The following is a 21847-nucleotide window of genomic DNA, read 5'->3' on the forward strand; positions in this document are numbered from 1 at the left end:
CACTGCTTCACTGCTGCAGGTGACCATTGGGACACAGTACTAATTCAACAAAGCTTGAATCATCCAGAGTTACAGACATCAAACTCCTGATGCAACTACGACCACCCCGAGAACAGGGTAGAGAGAAAGAGACTCCACTTGCATCCACTGGATGAAGCAATGGTAAGAGGGCAATACAAGAAAACACCCAACAATAGAAAGAACAGTATGACACCGCCAGAATCTAGGAGCTCTACACCAACTAGACCTGAACACATCAAAGCAGATGAAGCAGAAGAGAACAACAGAAAAAATGTCTTCATAGCCCTGACATTGCTAACGCAGGGCTAGGGACTCTCCAGTGAATGAGGAGAAATGGGATGGGGGTTAGCTCTTATCAGCACTTCCATCCCTGGCTGACTTCCTCACATTCTGCTGTCTAGCTTTAAGATCAGTACTATCGAGTGTATGGCATCTCCCTAAGTCTCCCTGAGTTTGTATCATTGTGCCTGGCACAGAGGACCCCAAACACGCTCTGGCCCTGGAAGGGGCTGGAAAGAGAGGATGCCTTTGAAGACAGGGAACCCCAAATTTTTTGAGACAGGGTTTCTCTGTGTAATACTACTGGCTGTCCTGGAACTTGCTCTGTAGATGGATCAGGCCTGCTTTACAGAGATTTTCCGCTTCTGTCAAGAGCTGGAATTGAAGGTGTTCACCATCACCACCTGGGGGCCAGAGGTCTTATTCTAAACTGCCATATTTTTTATATGGATCAACTCATAAACATCTTGGAGGTCCAACTTAACTCAGAAGGTGGTTCAATGCAGGTATACAAACAAATCACTCTCCCTGTTCAGATCAGAAATCGCCCTGTGACTGCAGACAGAATATGACTTCTTCACCACTTCTGGATACCGGCTCAATGGAGAAACAAGCCCTGTTTAATGATTTCAAGATTGAGCCGCCAGAACTCCTGGCTAGTGATTTTAACCTGCCCCAGGTGGAACCAATTGCTCTTTCCTTTCTCAAGCCAAAGGCTCCTTCCTCTCCAGCATGCAAGCATGCTGCAATCTGCTTTCCCAAGCTACGGTCTGCAGCCCAAGCCATTGTGGTGTCTATTTCATCTGGCATAGGCACCTCAGCAACCATCCCTACTATTCTCACTTCAGTCTCTATCCTGGTCTCCTCTTAGGGGACTCGGGGCCAGCCGATTTTACATGTGATTCACACTATCCCCTCAGTCAGTTTGCCAAATAAGATGGGTGGACTAAAGACAATCCCACTGGTGGTTCAGTCTTTGCGCATGGTCTATACCCAGTTTGCCTGCAGATGGAAGCCCTGCAGCTATTACTGTCTCACTCACGGGGGAGACGGCAAAAATGCTGACTCAGTCAAAGTTGACCCCACCTCTATGTCTCCACTGGAGTTTCCAAGCGATAGTGAGGAGAGTGCAATTGAGAGTGGATCTTCAGTCTTACAGGGACTGCATGGATTGAAGCAAGAACCAGCAACAATGGCCCAAATGCAGGGAGAAGACTCTCTTGACTTAAAGAGAAGACGGATTCACCAGTGTGACTTTGCAGGATGCAGCAAAGTGTACACCCAAAGTTCTCATCTGACAGCTCACCGCAGGATCCATACAGGAGAGAAGCCTTACACATGCACCTGAGATGGCTGCTCCTGGAAATGTCCTCGCTCGGATGAGCTCACTCGCTATTGTAAGCACACAGGCATCAAGCCCTTAAGGTGCACAGACTGCAATAGCAGTTTTTCTGGATCTGACCACTGTCCCTACGCCACCTCAGTCATGGCACCATGTGAATATCCCGGGCCGTAGTAGAGGTGCTGCACTGGTCTCCAGAGTGTGTGCTGAGACTATGTTTGCCTCTTGACTACAACTTACCCCTGTGATTGGTGTTTGAACAGCCTATTGAGCCAGGTTGATGACACTGGAGAAAAAGTTAGCTGGTTTCCCATGCAGCTCTTCATATTCCTCTTTCACCTCTCTACTGTTCAGACTTCAGTTTTCTCAACCTCTTCCTGGGTTGAATTCTAGTGCGGCGCCCATGGTTGCCCTCCCTGACCCCTCATGCTATATCATACACACTTTCCCTACAATAACAAACAAAGCAGGAATCAACTCAAGGCTGTGAACAAACTTCTCCTGCCCCTCCCACCACACTTTTCTCTTGTTTTGTAATACCTTTATCCGTATGTATATGGATATACATATATACTGTAACCTGTACTTAAAGTAACTTAACCATGTCCTAAGATGAGGGATTTTTTTTTTTCAGTCATAGGTACAAGGGGCATAGCAGTGGAGTTGTTTGGTCAGATTTACAGAGAATTACTTCAGAAATAGCATCTCATTCTAGCCCTGAAGCTTTTGTAGATTCAGTTTCACTTGTTCTTACCAGTTTGGTTTACAGACAGTACCAGCCCTCCTTTTTGAATTCCATCAAAGATTGAAGGGATTTTCTTGACCTCCTCTTCCTCCTCATGCTCCCTTATAATTAAAGGTTTTATGGCACAATTACATTCTTTTTTTTAGCTTTAGTTTGGACAAATATTCAAAGCATAGAAGGCCAGTAGGGAGATATTCTAGGAAAATATGTTGGGTAGTGACAGGAAAACGTAGACCTGGGAGAACCCTGTGAGCAATTATTTGGATAAGGTATTAGAACTACTGTTAATCCCAAACCTCATTCAGAGGGCAGTCTGTTGAAATGGCACTTTTGATGGCCTACACTGTACGGTTTATTCTTTGTTTACATAAAGCAACCATTCAGCGTATTACCTGGGAGAAGTTCCACACTGAGCACATTATACAGATGTGTAAGGGGTTGGTTGCACTAGAGGAATCTTGTTTACTTCATGACATTTTGGGGCACTCATTCTTCTCTTTTTAATGGGCTAGAAGAGATTTTTTTTCTGATACTGACATGTAAAAAACATTTTTAATGTTTTACAACTGCTATCAATACCCAAGCCATTTATTTTAGACATAACAGCAGGATGAATATTATACATTTCGTTGCCCAGTCAGACTGTTCCTAATATTTTTAAAGGAGGGATAAAATAGTTAGACACATTCTAATGCTGACAAGGGAAGAAATTAATGGCAAAATGTAGAGATAATGCCAAACTGAAGGTGTGTATCAAGGGACCAAGTAAGATGCAAAACTAATGCATGGGTTAATGGACATCGACATCATGAATCAGACTTATTACAAAAGAATGAATGGGAAACAAATCTCTCCTTGAAGACCAGTTGAGATAAATTATAGATATATTGTATATTTGTTATGTATATGTAGTACATAAATAAAGACATATACCTTCAACTGCAATTCAGGACATAATGAGATGAGAAAACACAAAAATGACAGAGGAATCAGATCATATCATGAAAGAATACTTTCATGAGCAAGAATACTGCTCAGCTGCCTGGTAAATGGGCTGAATTGACTTGCAGAAATAGGAGTTGATAGCAGAATGCCTTTAGCCTTCATCACTGAGTATACTTTTTTTTTTTTTTTCATTTTCATTCTTTCTTTCCAATTTGCTTTCATTGAGGAAAAATATTTAAGCAATATATACTGTTCTCCTTCCTGACTCCTCCCTCATCCTCCCTGACATCTGAATCCATCTGTATCTCCTTAGAAGTTAAACAGCTTGCTTAGTAGATTTGGTGGGTCATGTTCTCCTGGTGAATTCATATGGACTCACAGAGATTGAGGACAGGACCTGCATGGGTCTGCAGCTGGTCCTCTGCAAATGTGCTCTGGCTGTCAGCTTGATGTTTTTAAAGGACTCCTAACAGTAAGAGTGGGGTTATCCTTTGCCCTTTGCATGCTTGTGAGAGCCTTTTACTTCTCTTCAGTTGCCGTAACCAGCCTTAATATGAGGGATTTTTCCTTGTCTTATTATATCTTGCTTTAACTGTTTGGCTCTCATCTCTCAGAGGCCTGCTCTTTTCTGAAGAGGAAACAGAGAAGAGTGGATATGGGCAAGAGGGGAGGTGGGGGACAGCTGGGAGTAGTTGAGAGAGAGGAAACTGTGGTTTGGAAGACTCTTCAGTAAAAAAGAGAAAATATATAAATGTAAAAATTATGAAAATAAACTGGCATCTAAATAGTAATAATAATAAAAAGACAAAACAGAAACAAACATTAACAGAATAGTACAAAATAAGAAAAGAGCCAAAGAAAAAATACAAGAAAAACATACTGACTCAATAACACATATATACCAACACACATGGGAACCACTAAAAACTCAAATCAGGAAGCCATTTTATATATGAAATGAACTGTTAGAAACAAACAAGCAAATATATAAAACACTGACAAATCATTTAATCAAAGTACCTCCAAAGATGGCATTCAGTTAATTTTGTGTTGGCCATAAACTTCTGAGCACGAGCACAGTTGGATTCCCAGTGAGACTCTGTTGTAAAAAACTAATTTTAATTTTCAAGTCATTATCATTAGCAATAACTTCTGAGTTAGCTATGTGAGCTTGTATCCACCACTCTCAGTTCCAGGATCTCATTTGATGCAGACCCATGCAAACCTTGTGCATGGAATCTATGTATATGTGAGTTCATATGTGCCTTGTTCCTGCTATGTTTAGAAGGTCTTGCTTCTTTGGTGTCCTCCATCCCTTCTGACTCTGAGCATCTCTCTGCCTTCTCCTCTGCAGGTCTCCCTGAGTTCTGAAATGAAGGATTTTATGGAAACATCCCATTTAGTACTGAGTGCTTGGAGGCAGGTTTCTTACTCTCTGCACATTGTCTAGGTATGGGTCCCTGTATTTTTCCCATGCATTGCAGGAGGAAGCTTCTCTGCTGATGAGTAAACAAGTACTGATCTATGAGTACAGCAGAATGACATCAGGAGTAATTTTATGGCTGTGTTCCTTTAGTTCGTTCCTCCTCCATCTTACTAATACTGTGATCCTTTAATACAATTCCTTATGTGGTGGTGAACCTCAACCAAATTTTGATAACAAAATAATGTTATTTTGTTGCTACTTCATAACTGAAATTTTGCCACCGTTGTGAATCATAAGGTAAATATCTGATATGTGTAATATCTGATATGTGATCCCAAAAGGGGTTTCAACCCACAGGTGGAGAACAGAGGCTTTTGGCTTTTCCCTAAGATTCTGGTTTGTCTCGTTTCAGGTTTTTGTCCACTGAAGAAATTTCAGAGGTGGGTTCCATCACATGGAGTGAGTCTGAAGTCAAGTCAGATATTGCTGAGTACTGTTAGAAATTTTATGGCAGTATTGCACTAATGTATTTTGCATGCAGTTCATCACTATAAATCAGTTTGTTGCCGGGGTTGGTCTTAAATTTTCCATTGGTACCTATCCATACCCAGAACTATAGCATATAGAGGTGAAGGCTCTAGGTAAGTACCAACCCAAAATCTCTGCTGTGTAGGTCTAAGCATACTCAGCAATAGTGTTCTACTGTCAGTTTGTGCACAGAAATCTATACCTTTGACAACAGGGCAGCCTTTGGCTACAAGGATGTTTCAGGGGTCTCACAAGACTCGTTTGGCCAACATCTCAATTGGATGTACTCCACCCCCAGTACTGAAGCTTCATTTAGTGATGCAAGATGTCCAGCTAGGGATCTGTCTTTGCCAATATCTGACAATTACATATATATGTATATATGTAATTCCTACTACATTAAGTTTTCATATGATTTCTCAGATGGCCCTTAATTTTATCCGTCCCTCCTCATATTCCCTCCCTTATTCCCCTCTTCCCTTCCTCTATCTCTACTTACCTGTTTTTCCTTTCCATTACAGTCTACCTCCCATGCCTTTGTCCACCCATAACTATATAGTATTCTATTTTATTTCCTTTCACTTAGTTCCTTATTCTTTTTTTAACCTCTTTGGTCATATGAATTATAGAGTACTTATCATTGAATTTACATATCAGTGCATAATACTATATTTTTATTTCTGGGTCTGGGTTACCTCATTCAGAATGATTTTCTGTTTTGTTTTGTTTTATGTTTCTCTTCTACCTGTATCCATTTACCTGAAATTTTATGATTTCGTTTTTTAACAGTTGAGTAATTTTCCATTGTGTTATATTTTTTTTTATTCCTCTTCCTCAAGTATTGCAAGTTCTTCCCCCTCCCAACCCAACTTCATATTTTCTTTCTCTACAAGATAGAAAAAATAAAACAAAAACAAATATAAAAGCAAGCAAACAAGAAAAAAATCCAAGAAAACTAAATATGTCAAAACCAAAATAATACAAACAACAATGTAAGCTAAAAGTTGAAACCCACTTTTGTACGACCAACTACTCCTAGAATGAGACCTGTCTGCTTCATATTGTGGTTGATATACCCAGCGACAGTCTATTGGGGAAAAACTGATGTATTTTCCCTTTCCTAGTGGGTATCAAATGCAAATAAATTCTTGGTTAGGGAAGGAAGTTCATGTCCACGTTTTATTCCCCATGCTGATATTGTCTGCTTTGAAACTGTGCAGGTATTGAATGAGCTGCCATAATCTCTGGAATTCATTTATGAATCAGCTCTGCTGTGTATGGCTCCTAGAACTTTTCTGCCTTCAATACTGCATAGATCTGCGAGACTTAGAGAGGTACATGGGAATTGATAGACATTTCACTCAGAATTGATTGGTCCAAAGTTTCTATCTCTCTGCACATTATCCAGTTGTGAGTTCCTGAGTTAATTTCTATCTACTGCAAAAGGAAACTCCTGTGACTAATGTTGATCTATGTGTATAGCAGTATGCCATTAGGAATATATTATTACTATGTTCCTTTAGCACACTAATAGAAGTAGGCATCCAATATACTTAAAGCATAAAGTGGCCCTGAATCTGGGACTTGAAGCATATTCTTGTATATTGCAGGAATTTTGCATGCTGCTGAAAAACCATTTGTATGTTAATGTTAACTTCACTATTTGGGCTGTGTCTTAAATAAATGTACTTGACCTCACTTAAAACTTTGAATTTAAAATCCCTTCTTTTTGTTCTTATGTAGAATGCCATGTTTGTGTTAACCACACTTGTCAACAAAGTCAAGATTTGGGTATTCAGAATGAGGGCAATAAATAGGTTTTATTTTTTTAATAGCACTGCCATACTGTACATTTTACTTTTCTCTGAATACATTCATTTTTAAATGAGCAATTATTTTGAATTACATGAAGATAATGTAGTTTCATTATATCCTGTTTATGAGTCAGTTAACACATATCATTATATCTATTTCCATTAAGTGCTTAATGACATATTGTATATAATGTTCTATGGTTTTCTTATAAAATAACTTAAGACAATTTCTATGACTTTTTTGAGTAACTACTTTTCAGTAATTTTTCAGTTGGTAGGCATGGTGGTACACACCTGTACTCCAGTACCTCAGTTGTAGAAGGAGAAAGATTCAGAGTTGAAGAGCATTTTGGGAACTTAGAAATTTCAAAGGCACTCTGCAGGACATGATACATCACTTGTTAAAAGGAAAGAAGGAATGAATGAAAGAAAGAAAGGAAGGAAGGTAGAAAGGATGGAAGGGAGAAAGGAAGAAATAGAAAGGAAGAAGCATTCTGTCAGTTATTTTACATGAACATACGAAAATAAAAAGTCCTCCATTTTCTGATATCCAAGAATAAAACTTTGAAAATATGAAATTGTAACAAAACATTCATTTTTTTAATAATTTTCTATAAGGTGATGTCAGGAAGACCTTTCTCCCTACCCATCTCTGGCACACTTACTTCATGAGGCCAACTGACTTTCAAAAGTATACAACCTATATTCTTGGAAATGAAAATTTCTTTTATCCCCCAAATACTCTGCTCAGATAAACATCAGTTTCTAATGATATGAGTTACTTATATGAGTACATATTAGTATAATTTTTTTTAAAATGAGCAATCTTTCTTTATTCCCCTGGAAAATGTTGATCACTTGGGGCTTATAAGGTTGTCTAGCAGAAATGCAGAGGCAATTATAGTGGATTTCATAGTTCCTAAGGCACCATCTTGAAAATATATAATCTCTTTATTTCTACAAGTGATTCTAGGGCATCTGAAAGCATCTCTTCCTAATATTGCAGCCTATGAATCCACTTTTAGCTTCAGTAAAAAAAGAAATCACAAGTTTTATCAGACACTAGGCAATGTTGTTGCTGTACTTATACCAAGGCCAGAGTGTAACCCCATTCCTGGGTCCTTCTCTCATTCTGTGACTCAACCCTTCTGTGTATAAATCAGCTCCTTAAAGATCTCTATATGCATTTACATAAGACTGGGTCAAAGAGCAAATTAGAAGAACCACTTAATTTTAAGTTCTAAAGCATTTTTTCCTATTGGTGATTACTGAATTAATTCAAATGACTTCATAGTTTCATGTTTAATCAAAACTAATGAATTCATCACCACTGCACTGATTTGTTTGATTAGAATGGAAAAGGTCACTTTCATTATTTTTCACCTCTTTTAATCTTGCTTTCTCCTTTGCAAAGAACAGACTTGATGCATTTTGAAAAGATATTTCCTGTATTATGTGAATCAATTTAATTCCTTATGAATAGGGTTTGCTTGGCTCTTCAATGTGCTTAAAATGGATATAACACAAGGAACAGCAAATCTGTATTTATTTCGCCACAGCACTATCCTGTGGAAGATTTACATGCACTCCCCTTAGAACATTGGGAACATACCAGTTGTCATATCTGACAGTGATTCTAAATTGTCTCTTTTTTGTAACTATTTCTCATCTTTCCATTGATTCTGAATTTGCTAAAAGACTCTTTCATAAGTTTATATTATCTATGACTAAGTAAATGGTCATATTTAGCTTTTGTTCAATCAAATTTATTTGATAAATAACTGAAATGACTGCATTACACAACAGGATTGTTAAGCAATTTATATTTTATAGTCTACAGCTATTTCCATGGTGCCAGAGAAATATGGCATTCCTACATTAAGAATCTTTGATTGTGAATCAATCTACCCAGCAATACCACTCTTGGGCATTTACCCAAAGTTTGCTCAATCATACCACAAGGACATGTGCTCAACAATGTTCACAGCAGCACTATTCATAATAGCCAGAACCTGTAAACAACCTAGATGCCCCTCAACCAAAGAATGGATGAGGAAAATGTGGTACTTTTACACAATGGAATACTACTCAGCAGTAAAAAATGTTGACCTCATGAAATTTTCAGACAAATGGATGGAACTAGAAAAAAATATATATCCTGAGTAAGATAACACAGACTCAGAAAGTCAAAATGGTATATATTTACTCCTAAGTGGATATTAGATATAAAGCAAAGAATACTAGACTAAAGTCCACAGCTCCAGAGAAGCTAGGCAACAAGGAGGGCCCTAAGAGGGACCCATGGATCACCCTGGGAAGAGAAATTATATGATATCTACAGGGTAAACTGGGGGTGTGATAAGGGGAGTGGGAGGGGGTGATGAGAACATGGGGGAACTATATGACCTAGGAAAGAAGAGATGAAGTGGAAGAACAATGAAAAAGATACTTTAATAGAGAGCCACTGTGGGATTAGGGAGAAACATGGTACTAGGATAACTCCTAAGAATCCACAAGGAGGACTCCAACTATGACTCCTATCAGTAGAAAGGATGCCTGAACTGGTCTACTCCTGTAATCAGATTGATAAATACCTCAACTCTCATCATAGAGCCCTCATCCAGGAATTGGAACCAGATGAAGAGATTCACAATGAAGAACAAGGCCAAGCTCCACTAATCGAGGTGAAGAGAGGGAGGTGGGGACATATAAACAAGGGAGTTCAAGATCTTAATGGAGAAATCTACAGAGACAGTTGAACCTAGCTGATGGAAATTCATGGACACTAGACCTACAAGTGTGGAAATGCAGGGGACCGAACTAGGGCCTCCATATGTAGGAGACAGTTGGGAAGCTTGAATTATCAGAGGGACTCCTGGCAGTACAACCAAGATATAAACAGTGTACATGAGCTAGCTTGTTGAAGTCCATTCCCTATGGCAGAATGCCAGGCTCAGTCTTTATGCATGGGGGAGTGGCCAGGCACTGTCCCAACCTATTGTACCAGACTATGTGGACTCCTTATGGGAGCCCTTACCTATGAGGAGGTGTAGACTGGGAATAGACTAGGGAAGAGGTGATCGAAGATGAGAGGAGGTAAGGAGGATATGAGGAGGGGGTGTGACGGAGAACTGTGGTTGGAATGCAAAATGAAATTTAAAAAAATAAATAATGGAGAAAAGGAAAACAGGAAATGGTAAAAAGCTGAAATGCTTATTTTTGTTGTTCTTTTGTTGTTACAAAGATGAGAAAATAGAAGCTAAAACTTAAACATTCATGCTGTCATCCTATTACCATTTTCTATTGTTGCTTTAGAACACGTGACCAAGAAACTTGACAACTTCAAATAGGACTCAAGTCGTTTCATATATTTTAGTATTTTGTAAGTCTGAAGTGTATGTCAATGGGATAAAATTGGGAGGCTAGAAATGCTGCATACTTTCTAAGAGACAATGAAAATAATATGTTCCCTTTCCTGCAAGCTCCTCAAAGCCAGTCACATTTCTTAGGTTTTAGAACTTTGTCTGTAACTGTAAGGTCCATAGTACATAGAGGTAAGTCCTTCCCTGATATTCTCTTTCTTGGTTTATACTTTTCTGTGTATCTCTTTTATTTATACTTTAATACTGTTAAAATGAGATTGCATTCAACTTGATAACAGCATAGTTGTCAAGTCTCAAGCTCCTTACTTTATCATAAGTGCAAAGTCTCTTTATAGTTTAAGTAAACATGCTCTTGAGTTTAAGAATCAGTATATAGATGTCTTCAAACTATTATTACTTTATACAAAATTTAACATAACTAACTTGAATACTGTTTTAAATATCATACCTTCTAAATACCCCAATATTTCTATCTTTGGTTCCTGGACACATTCATTTTACTCACTGTAGAGAAGAAACAATGTATCATTATTGATTTAAGATGTTATAGCATCCTAGAGGATAAGAATACAACTTTAAATGGTGTCATTTCTGATCAATACCTTGTTTGTATATTTCAAAGTCTATATGAATCACTGTTTTGTTCCTTAGAATTTTGATTGTGAACATGTGGTTTGAATAATGGATTCTATGGCTAGATGCCCAATGCATAGTTTCTTTGTTGTAAATTACAAGGACACTATTTAAGTTATTGGTCCCTTATGATAGCATTCAGTATTGTGATACACAATAAGTTGCACTGTGTGAGGTCTTATCGAAAGAAAAAGTAAAACATTACCTAGATAGATTGATCTTCCTTATAAGGGGTGATATTTCCCTAGGAGGGAAATAGTGTAATAAATGTGACACTTGGCTGTGGTTTATATTTCTAATTTTGTGTTATTTGCTTATGTTACTTGAATGTAGTCATTCAGAAAGTGTATATGTAAAAATGAAATGAGAGAAATCCTGTGTGTTGGGACTGTGCAATTTCTCCATCTGTCATGATGACTGGTTGAACCAACTGTGATGGTTAAAGCTTGTTAACAACTCATAGAGAAGTATAAAAAAGTCTAGGTGACAATTTTCTTAATATTTCTGTGTAAGATTTTCTGGATTAACTTAACTAAAGTAGGGAAATTCCCATTAAATGTGGGAAATAGCATTCAGTGAGTCAGGGTTCTATGCTGAATAAAAGAGGAAGAAAGCTAAGTACCAACTTTCTTGTTTCTGTTTTTCCTAACTGCAGATGCAGTTTAATCAACTGACCATGACCATGTGGCTCCTAGGCTTTTAAGAACTTGTTTTGTAGGGTTTATGTTAGCATTTGAAGCTGTAGACTAAAGTCCCATGATGCTGTAGGCAGAATTTATTTAACCATTCTGCTGAGAGTTTGGAAGGCCAGTAATATAAAGGAAGTGTGAATAGCAAAAAGAAGACCATCCATAAATATTCAGAGGATGACAAAGACTCTCTTGGGAACCATTTAACTGTTTATTTGGATTATATTCTGACAAAGAATAAGGTTGAATTCTGCTTATGTCCTGAGAAGTTGAATGCAGTGGAATTCCAAAGCAATGGACTAATACATTTAGCAAGGTAAATTTCAGAGCAGGTTAAGATTAAAACTTTGCTGTTGTTACTTACTGCTCTCTGTTATCATCTAATTTTCAAGTGAGACTTAAGAAGACATTAGAATGACATGTAACTGTGAGGTTTATCAAAGGGAATGTTTGAGTTTAAAACAAAGACAAGAAGACATGTTCAAAATTACTATAATTGTTAATGGGTTTAGCAATTTGAAGAGCAACTTTGTGCTCTATAATAAGACCACAACAAAGGTGATGGGAGGGGAAGACTCAACCAACTATCATCTCCATTTTATGAGAATTCCAACACTTGACAGTAGAGAACCTAAATTGAGACTACCACTCAAGGGTTGCCCTACTTGAAAGTAGCTGAGCATAGAAGCTGACTAAACACTTGTCCAAATGGAGCATTCTCCATTACAGTTGTGCTGTGCAGCAGAACTTGGCTATCCTCCAGTTGGCATGCATCTTGAAGATTTAAGTGTTCAGAGAGTTTGGACCACAGTTTCAGAGAACCACTGAGGACAAACTATGTGAAGCAGAACCAGAATCCCTACAATGAACCATAGGAGACCATTGCATAAAGCAACAAGAGTAAAGAAGATATATTAATGAATTAGCAGACTGTGAGAATGCAAAGACCTTGTGATGTCTGCTGAGGAAAGCTATTTCTCCAAAGTGCAGCTGACTCAAGAGAAAAGCTGTATGTGCAACAAGCAGCAGAGCTGAGGAGAAGGAGCTACATAAGCATTTCAAATTAGAAAGATACCATTGAAGGTACAGATACTGGACATAGAATTGCAAGCTTTGATGTTTTTGTACTTGTTTTTGGTTTTACTCTGGACTGATATTCTTTGAATACATATTTCTTCCATTGTGAATGGGGCTACTTACTTTGGGCTAATGCAGGATAAAAATAAGCAATGCACATTTTAATGTTCAGAATTATCTGAGTCTCCAGAGACTCTGTGCTTACTTTTTGAACTGTGTTGGAACTGTTAAAGACTATGGGGGGGGTCTTTCAAATTAGACTAAGCATATTTTGCATTATATAATGACCACAGCTTCTGTGGCTTACTTGTAGATAAGCCACAGAAGTTTATGTTTTAAAATTTATATGCTCAGTGATAACTCGGTGTTTAAGAGCACTTCCTGCTTCTGCAAAAAAGGAAAATAAAAAAGCAGATTTAGTTTCATCACCCATATGGTAGTTCTCAAATAATTTGATAGTTTATATTTCATGATATTCCCATGGTGAATGTTCCCTTAGATTTTAATGTGCTCTATATATTCCATTCTAATATAATAAGTAAATCTACTTATATTTATTCCATAACTTCCAATTCTTGTGGAAAGATAAGATTGACTCAGTCTTTTCAGTTGTGCATCTTACAATATTATTTACTACTGTCAATAAAAATAGTTCTCACCTTTTTTTTACACTCTAAGTATATGTGAATAGTTTGCACAAAAGCATTCCTTTTGCATGTCTGTGTATTAAACTGTCTTTCTAAATGATGCTGTACTACATTTTTCTTATCTCAAAATAAGATGACCCAGTTTGGACTTTTCCTCTTTCATCAAGGGATCAAAAGGAACATCATACTCAGAGAAGATTACAAACATATTAGAATGCATAAAACTTCATATAATTTTTGAAAGTATACAGAACTTTCAACTTCCCTTCATGTTTGGAATACTCAAATCAACAAGCCACTTGTAAAATATAGCAAACTCTTCCTTTTCATTCTCTGAACAGGGAAAATTTAGAGTGAAAGATGACATCTCCCATTAGTCATGTTTAACAAATAAATTCTTGAAAGCAGACCCTGACTTCTGAAAAATAAAAATGCTGGAATTATTAGTCTAATAGTTATCCCATAAACTTTTACAAAAGAAAGGCGTCACTGGAGTTTGTTATTTCTTTTTCTTCCTTCCTCTTTCTTTCTCTTTTCTTTTTTTGACAAATACCATCTTAATAATGTCACTGCAAAATTCGGATCACCTGAACAAATGAAAAATCTACCAGTAGAGGGCCAGATCATCCAATGGGTAGAGTCTGTAATTTTATGCAAATTGAATTTAGACTGACTGTTTAAAATTCATAATATAATTTATAGAAGAGTAATTTGTTCTTTGAATTATCTTTTCAGAGATTCATGTATATATTTCATGCCACTGTTGGCAGGAAACATGTATTATGGAGAAACATATCATTGTAGGAAACATGACAAACAAATTTCGTACCTTGTGAAAGCCTAGTAGCAAAATAGGAGAGAAAGAAAGAGGGGAAGGTTCCCCAAATTCTTTTGAAGACCTATCTCCATTCCTTAACTCCCTCCCACTTGTAATTTCTTATGGATTCTACAGTCTCCCAGTAGTACAGGGACTTGGAATTATGGCGTAAAAAGTGAATCTTGAGTACATATTCTGAATTTAAAGTATAACAGTATATACCAACATTCTGTGAAATTCTTCTTTATTAAGGTTTGATTGTGTTTTTAAACTTTGCTAGCTTTCCAGATTTTTACATGTGTAGTCTTATAAGAGGCTCTTACTTTAAAAGTATATGAATTAAAATGGGATCTTGTAGAGAGACTTTAAAAGTATATGAATTAAAATGGGATCTTGTAGAGAGCCAAATATTTCCTAACCCACCATCTACCCTCAAATGGTGGAATAACTCATCAAGGAATGTATGGAGAATTTTCAGTGAATGTCCTTACATTTTCTCAATTTAACAGGAGATTACATGTGAATCCAGATACCAATTTACTGAGCACAGACATTTTGAATAGTTATGTTGTAAAAGTTTAGCTAAATAACAGGCAAGAAATTGTAATGGCATAATGTGTGCAAAGCAATTATAGCATAGATTCCTGGCGTTATTCTAGTCTTTTTCAGCCTCATTTCCCTCTTTTTCTTTTGGACCTTCTTCTCTCCCTTCATTCTCAGGAACCTAGCTACGTGTAGGCTCTGGCTTTGGCAGACACTTTTCACAGACAACATTGTAGTTCTCTTTGGTTTATTTTCCACCCATAATATGTTTTAATGACATCTTTTATGTTTTTATTTGGTATGGTACTCAGGCAAGTGTAAGTTCCAGGACAGATCCATGTGGATTTGGTTGGTATAGTAAGGGTTACTCTTGCTGCTTCTTTATATTGCTTCTGTTGTTAGTAAAGCAAGATCCTATGAAAGAAAATAACATCAGTTTGATACAAGATTTTATGAATCATCACTTTTGTTCTCCTAATGGAGTTACTTGTGAATCCATATGGAACGATTTTCCATTACTTAACATCAAATACAATTTATATGATTTTTGGATCTGAATCCAAATTTCTAAGTTGACTGCCAAGAAAGGTAAGCTTTTCTTTCTTTTTTTCTTGCATGTCACTCAGTAAGTGTGAGTACTCAGTAAGTGTGATGTATCTGTACTTGAAATTCCAGGATATACTTCTGAAGATCTAAAGTTTCTTTACTTGGGTTCAGAAAACTAGTTCTATGTAAGACTAGACAATAGAGTGGGACATTTTGGGGAAATGCTCTCATTTTCATAATGATTAGCCATCTTTCCTGAACATTGTATCAAGCGCCATATTATAGCTATCACACTATGTATATATGCATGCAAATTAACTTACTGTATTAACTTGAAGACAGAATCTCCCTGGGTAATCCTAGCTGACCTGAAATTCCTAATCGTCTCGACTCTGCTTCTGAATATTATGAGTAAGACATTTGTAAGCATGCACTGGTAGAATTACTTCTTGCTTTTCATCCATTCTTCATTGCTTTCTTTTTTAATATGATAATATTTTTATTTAAATTTGAAACAAGCTTGTTTTACATGTCAATCCCAGTTCCCTCACCCTCCCCTCCTCCCCTGTCCCTACCCAACCCCCATCCTACTTCTTTTCTCCCCAGGGAGAGTGAGGTTTTCCATGAGAACCTTCAAAGTCTGTCATATCATTTGGACCAGGGCCAAGCCCCTCCACCATGTGTCTAGGCTGAGAAAATATCCCTGTATGTGAAATTGGCTCCCAAAGTCCATTCAGTGTTATATGGATAAATACTGATCCACTTCCAGAGGTCCCATAGACTGCCCACTAACTAACAACCACATTCAGCGGTCTGGGTTGGTCCTATGCTGGTTTCCCGGCTATCAGACTGGGGTCCATGACCTCCCTCTTGTTCAGGTCAGCTGTTTCTGTGAGTTCCTCCATCCTGGTCTTGAATCCTTTGTTCATTCCTCCTGCCTCTCTGCAAGTGGATTCCAAGAGTTCGGCGCAGTGTTTAGCTGTGGGTATCTGCTTCTGCTTCCATCAGATACTGGATGAAGGCTCTAGGATGGCATATAAGGTAGTCATCAATCTCAACTGTATCAGGAAAGGGCATTTAATGTAGTCTCTCCACTATTGCTTGGATTGTTAATTGGGATTATCCTTGTAGGTCTCTGAACATTTCCCTAGTGTCAGACTTCTTGCTAAACCTATAATGGCTCTCTCTATTATGGTATTTCTTTTCTTGCTCTCCTCTATTTTTCCCCTGACTCAATCTTCCTGCTCCCTCATGTCCTCCTCACCCCTCCTTTTCTCCCTCTCTTTCTCCTGACTCCCTCTCCCCTTCCCACGTGCTCCCAATTTGCAAGGAATATATAGTCTCTTTCCCCTTCTCACGGGGACCATGTATGTCTCTCTTAGGGTCCTACTTGTTTGCTAACTTTTCTGATGGGGTGGATTATAGGCTTGTGATCCTTTGCTCTATGTCTAAAATCCATAAATGAGTGAGTACATACAACATTTGTCTTTCTGTGATTGGGAAACCTCACTCAGAATGGTTTCTTGTAGTTCCATCCATTTTCCTGTGAATTTCACGATCCCATTGTATGTTTTTTTTGTTTGTTTGTTTTTGTTTTTGATTGTTTTGTTTTATTTTGTTTTCCTCACTGAGTAGTACTCCATTGTGTAAATGTGCCACATGTTCTTTATCCATTCTTCAGTTGAGGGGCATCTAGGTTGCTTCCAGGTTCTGGCTATTACAAATAGTGCTGCTATGAACATAGTTAAACAGATGTCTTTACACATTAATACAACTGGGACACCTATTCAAGTATGTTCATATGCCTTTCTTTTAATGGTTATCTATCTCTATTTGGCCGCTGTGGTTTCTAGATTTTATTGAAATTTTTAAGATGCTCAGTTTGTAGCATTTTCTGTCATTGTAGCTCACTGAGCAACAACAGCTGCTCCCTGGGGGAGGACAGTTACCACCACCTTTTTTCCACTGTGTTTCTACTAGAAAAATTGCTGGTTTGTTTGGCCTTAGTTTGGGCCTTGTACAGATTTATACTTTTTTAGCCATATAGACTATAGAAAGAACCAACAGGAAATTATTATATAGTATTGATTTACACAATAATAAAAGTTAAAAGGTGCCAATTTTAATTCTTGCAAACTGAAAATAAAATGCAACCAGTGATGTAGTCCGTAATCACAGGACCAGGTAGCATACTTCCTAGTTCAGGCAGAGGCCAAAAGATCAAGAAGAAACAATTCAGGAGAAGATCCATGTCTCTTCCACAACTTTGTTATTTCCCCATCCTACCTGGCTTGGAACATGTTGAAGAAGGTAAGAGAGAACCATTTTTTGATCCAGCCCACCTATTTATTTATTTATTATTTTACATGTCAGTCCCAGTTCCCTTTCCCTTTCTCCCTCCCTCCCTCTTACCCTCTCTGCCCCCTCACATGCACTCTGATCACCCTCCCCTCCCATCCCCCACCCCAATTCCACATGCAGGGCAATGCCATCCAGGTGGGGTCATGTAAATCTGTCAAGTCATTTGAAATAGGGACTAGGACTTCTCTCCTGTCTCTAGGTTAAGGCAGTATCCCTCCATGGGAAATGGTAATTTCTTCCAAAGATACCTGTGCAAACCTATCTAGAAAAATCAGTTTAACCCATGCTTTAGTCAAGCTTAATGCATACAATTAACTACAAAATAGAGTACATCCTTTACAACATATGCATTCATATATTCCAAGAGGTCATTTTAGGAAAACTCTATTTATGTGTAATAAATCATATACATTAAAAGTATTTGATTCCATAATTTTGACATATATTACACTTGAGAAACAGTTACCCAATCACACAGACCTACAACATACTTAAATGTTTCTTTATTATCTTATGTTAGCCACTTTTCCATCAATCTCTTGTTTCTGACAAGCTAGATAGCTAACTTCATTTCAACACTAACTGGTCAATGATTTTCTAAGCAGTTCTTCTGACCTCATCTCTAATCTAAGGAAGCTGAGGGATGCCGTGACAGCTCTCACAGCATCTGCCTTTTTGTGGGTTCCAGGAATTGAAGTTAGGTTGCCAAATTTGCCATGCCTAATTTTAAATTCTAAGAGAAGACTGTGATGCAGGTTTAAACACATCCATTATGAGTAGGGGGAAGTGACATGGAAGAGAAGGACAACAGTATATGTCCTAGACTGAGATGGGATTTCTAAAGATAAATTGTACTGAATTTCAAATTTCAAATGAAAGGAATCTGTCTCTCTCCACAAAATAAATATGGAGTGAAGGAAATATTCCATATCTTAATTGAAAAGGAGATTATGAAACCAGTTTTTGTTAAAATTTGTTTTAATGTATATCTGAATAGGATTAATTTAATCATACCTAAATGATTGACTTATACAGAGATTAAATATTTAATGAGCTTCAAACATCTTTCCAAGATGTCCAATATAACAGTGTTCAAAATTGGTGGATTTGGGACTACAACCAAGCCAGTCTATTTTTAGAGTTTAGTTTTGATCACTCTTCTTTGAAATTTAAACTTATTTAAATGCAAAAAAAGATTGTGTTTTATTTTTTATCAGATATCTTTTATGTTAATGTCTTAATATTTAAAATTCATCATGTAGGATTCTCAGTCTTTCTTTATATCAGATATCATTGTGGTAAATTAGTCAATTTCCTGAGAAAACTGAATTAAAGTTGGCCCTTTATAAGTACCAGTTTCTTTACTTTTTATTGTTTTACTTTGATTCCTATATTTTTTTCATAAATAGTTCAAAAGTTTTATTAAAATTTAAAAAACAGAATAGTATCTGGAAGATTCTGATATAGCATTAAATTAAAACTAAAATTAAACTGATAGTAATCAAAAGCCTACAGTAATAGGATATATTTAGTGACATTATAAAGATGATTGCAGTAATCTTCCTTGTTGACATTTAAGTGATGTTGAAATCCAAGTTCATGAAGTCTTATGACTCACTGGTATTACACAGGAAGTCAGGAGAGGAAAAGTAAGGACCAAACCATGCTTTCCCTGTGAGTAAGGACAATACTCTCCTTAGCTAGTATTTAATCATTGTGCTGATGGCAATCACTGTGTTCAGAGCACTTGAAGACAAATTAAATGACATTTGCCATAAAACGGTAGGGTAATCAAATTCAAGGGCCCTCACTTAATGTGGATTTCTATATTTACTTTAAGGAAAATATACTTGTTGAACCATGCAATGTTAGGCAAGAAGAAAAATAATACTTTTAGGAAAAAAATATTATACAGAGTAGGAACTAACATTCTATTTGCATATCACTGGAGAGTGAAAAGATGGGTGGTTTCATTCTTGAACTCATGGGAAAGGACAAAGTCACCCACTTCCTATTTCCTCCTAAGTGTTGGTGCCTTGAAAAGATAATGTCATAAAATTAAAAGTTTACACAATACCTTCCCAATGATGTCAGTGCAATGTCCATACCACCTGTCAAACTGACAAATATAATTATAGAGGGACAAATCTTCTACATTTAATGATATTCAATAAGAAATCCTAACATCATCTACCCCAAGAATGGGTAATAAGGAGTCCTATATCTGTAAAACTTTTAATGACTTCTCCTTGTGATAAACTCTGAGAAATGAAGTTATGAGTAGGATGGTGATTTATTCCATGTATATATGTCTACCCTATTAACAACTTGTCACTAGATATAACCTTATTTTTTTTCTTTCATAATCACAGCTATTGGTGTTATTTTGAGAACTTGCACATTGTACACTATGAAAATATGTTTTATTTGCAATTTAAATTATTTTCCTATAACAGAAAAAAGGGGGGGTAGAATGATAGCTTTTGGGAGTTGAAATGCTTTATTCAAAAGTATCTTATTACATTCAAAATGCCTGCATCTCTGTATAAAATCATGCCTTGAAATAAGTTAATTGCAGGCAAAGTAATTAAGATGCACTCATATCAGAGTAGCTTGGGCCCTTCAACTAACATGGGTGTGTCTTTATGAGAGGGAGGGGAGAGAGACAGAGACAGAATGACTTTGACAAGATACAGGCATATTGGAGTGTATGAAAGCCAAGGAGACAGCAAATCGTCAGAAACATGGAAGAGGCAAACAGGGGTGCCTCTAGAAGGTTCCAGGGAGAACATTTGCCTGCCAAGGGTTTTATTGTGGACCAACATGATCACTAATGTAGACAAAAAATCTTGTTCTTCTAAGGTATTTGTGTTGTGTCATTGATTAAATCAGCTCTAGAAGTGAAACTTATGCCCTTATCTCAATCACTAAGACATGGCTAAGATGTAATAGAAGTGTTTTAAGTTTCCCAAGCAGTTAAAGAAACTTAAAAAAAAGAAATATATTTTACATATTAGCATATTTGTGGAACTTTTTTCTATGACTTATGTTGCTTTGGCAACTTAGTATCTCTTGTGGTCTAGTAAGAATTGTCTGTTTCAACATAAGACACTAGATAGAGATCATAAACACAGTGTCTTTGATATGAGAGCTAACCAGTCCAGAATCAATATGCCTTTTTAAATTTCTACATACCCAGTCAATAAATTTCTGTCCTAAATAACCCAAAAAATAAACCCTAATGCCAAAATGGAATAACCATTCACTAGTATGGAACACAGAGCTAAGACCCCCCATTTCAAGACTTCTCTTCATTCTTTTGCCTCTAGGTAAACATCACTTCTCTGCATGCAAGCATAGCTTGCCATCTCTTGAAAGTTAAAAGTAATTAACTCTTGTCTGAGATGACTCTGTCATCTCTCAACAAAATTTTTGGCACGTGCTAAAATGTAGAATCATCTAGTTGATATTAACCCTAGTATTAACCCTTGTAGAACTATGTCCCAAATAACAACACTAAAAACACTTTTAGTTTAGTTCTTTAGTTTTTTGTCACAACTCTATTGATAACAAACACTGTTGATTTAGTAAATCAGATAAAAATTCTCCATATATTTACTATAAACCATGCAATGTAACAGTCAACATATTAAACCAACAAACTGAGTGAAAGAATGAATAACAACTGGCGTTTACATAGATTAAAATAAAAATTATAGTGCTAGCCTTTCCCTCATCCACACTCCCTGACTCAAGTATGGACCTGGGGATGCTGGGCTGGTTCTGGTTGCAGCCCCACAAAGACAGCATCCTACATATGGCACCAAAAACATGGGACTGAGTACCCAGGAAAAAGTGATGTCCACAGAGGAATAGACATCATGTGTGGACAGGTGGGAAGAGAGCGCATGGAAAAAATTGAAGTGTGGAAGAAAATTGGGCCCAGTGGCTCACAGACCATTTGGTGGGATGTATGAAATAGAGGAAAACCGGAACTGAGACCTCTGGAGCCTGCCCTAGCCAGTTCGAGTGACACCTGCTGAAGCTGTGT

At 37.1% G+C, this 21847-nt stretch overlaps 1 pseudogene; it reads left to right on the top strand.

The window, feature by feature from the left end:
• The first annotated feature begins 746 nt into the window (after nucleotides 1-746).
• Nucleotides 747-1816, top strand: LOC127232132 (Krueppel-like factor 8; annotated as a pseudogene).
• Nucleotides 1817-21847: the final 20031 nt, after the last annotated feature.

The sequence above is a fragment of the Phodopus roborovskii genome, unplaced genomic scaffold (assembly GCF_943737965.1).
Source record: "Phodopus roborovskii unplaced genomic scaffold, PHOROB, whole genome shotgun sequence".
In the NCBI taxonomy this organism is placed as follows: Eukaryota; Metazoa; Chordata; class Mammalia; order Rodentia; family Cricetidae; genus Phodopus; species Phodopus roborovskii.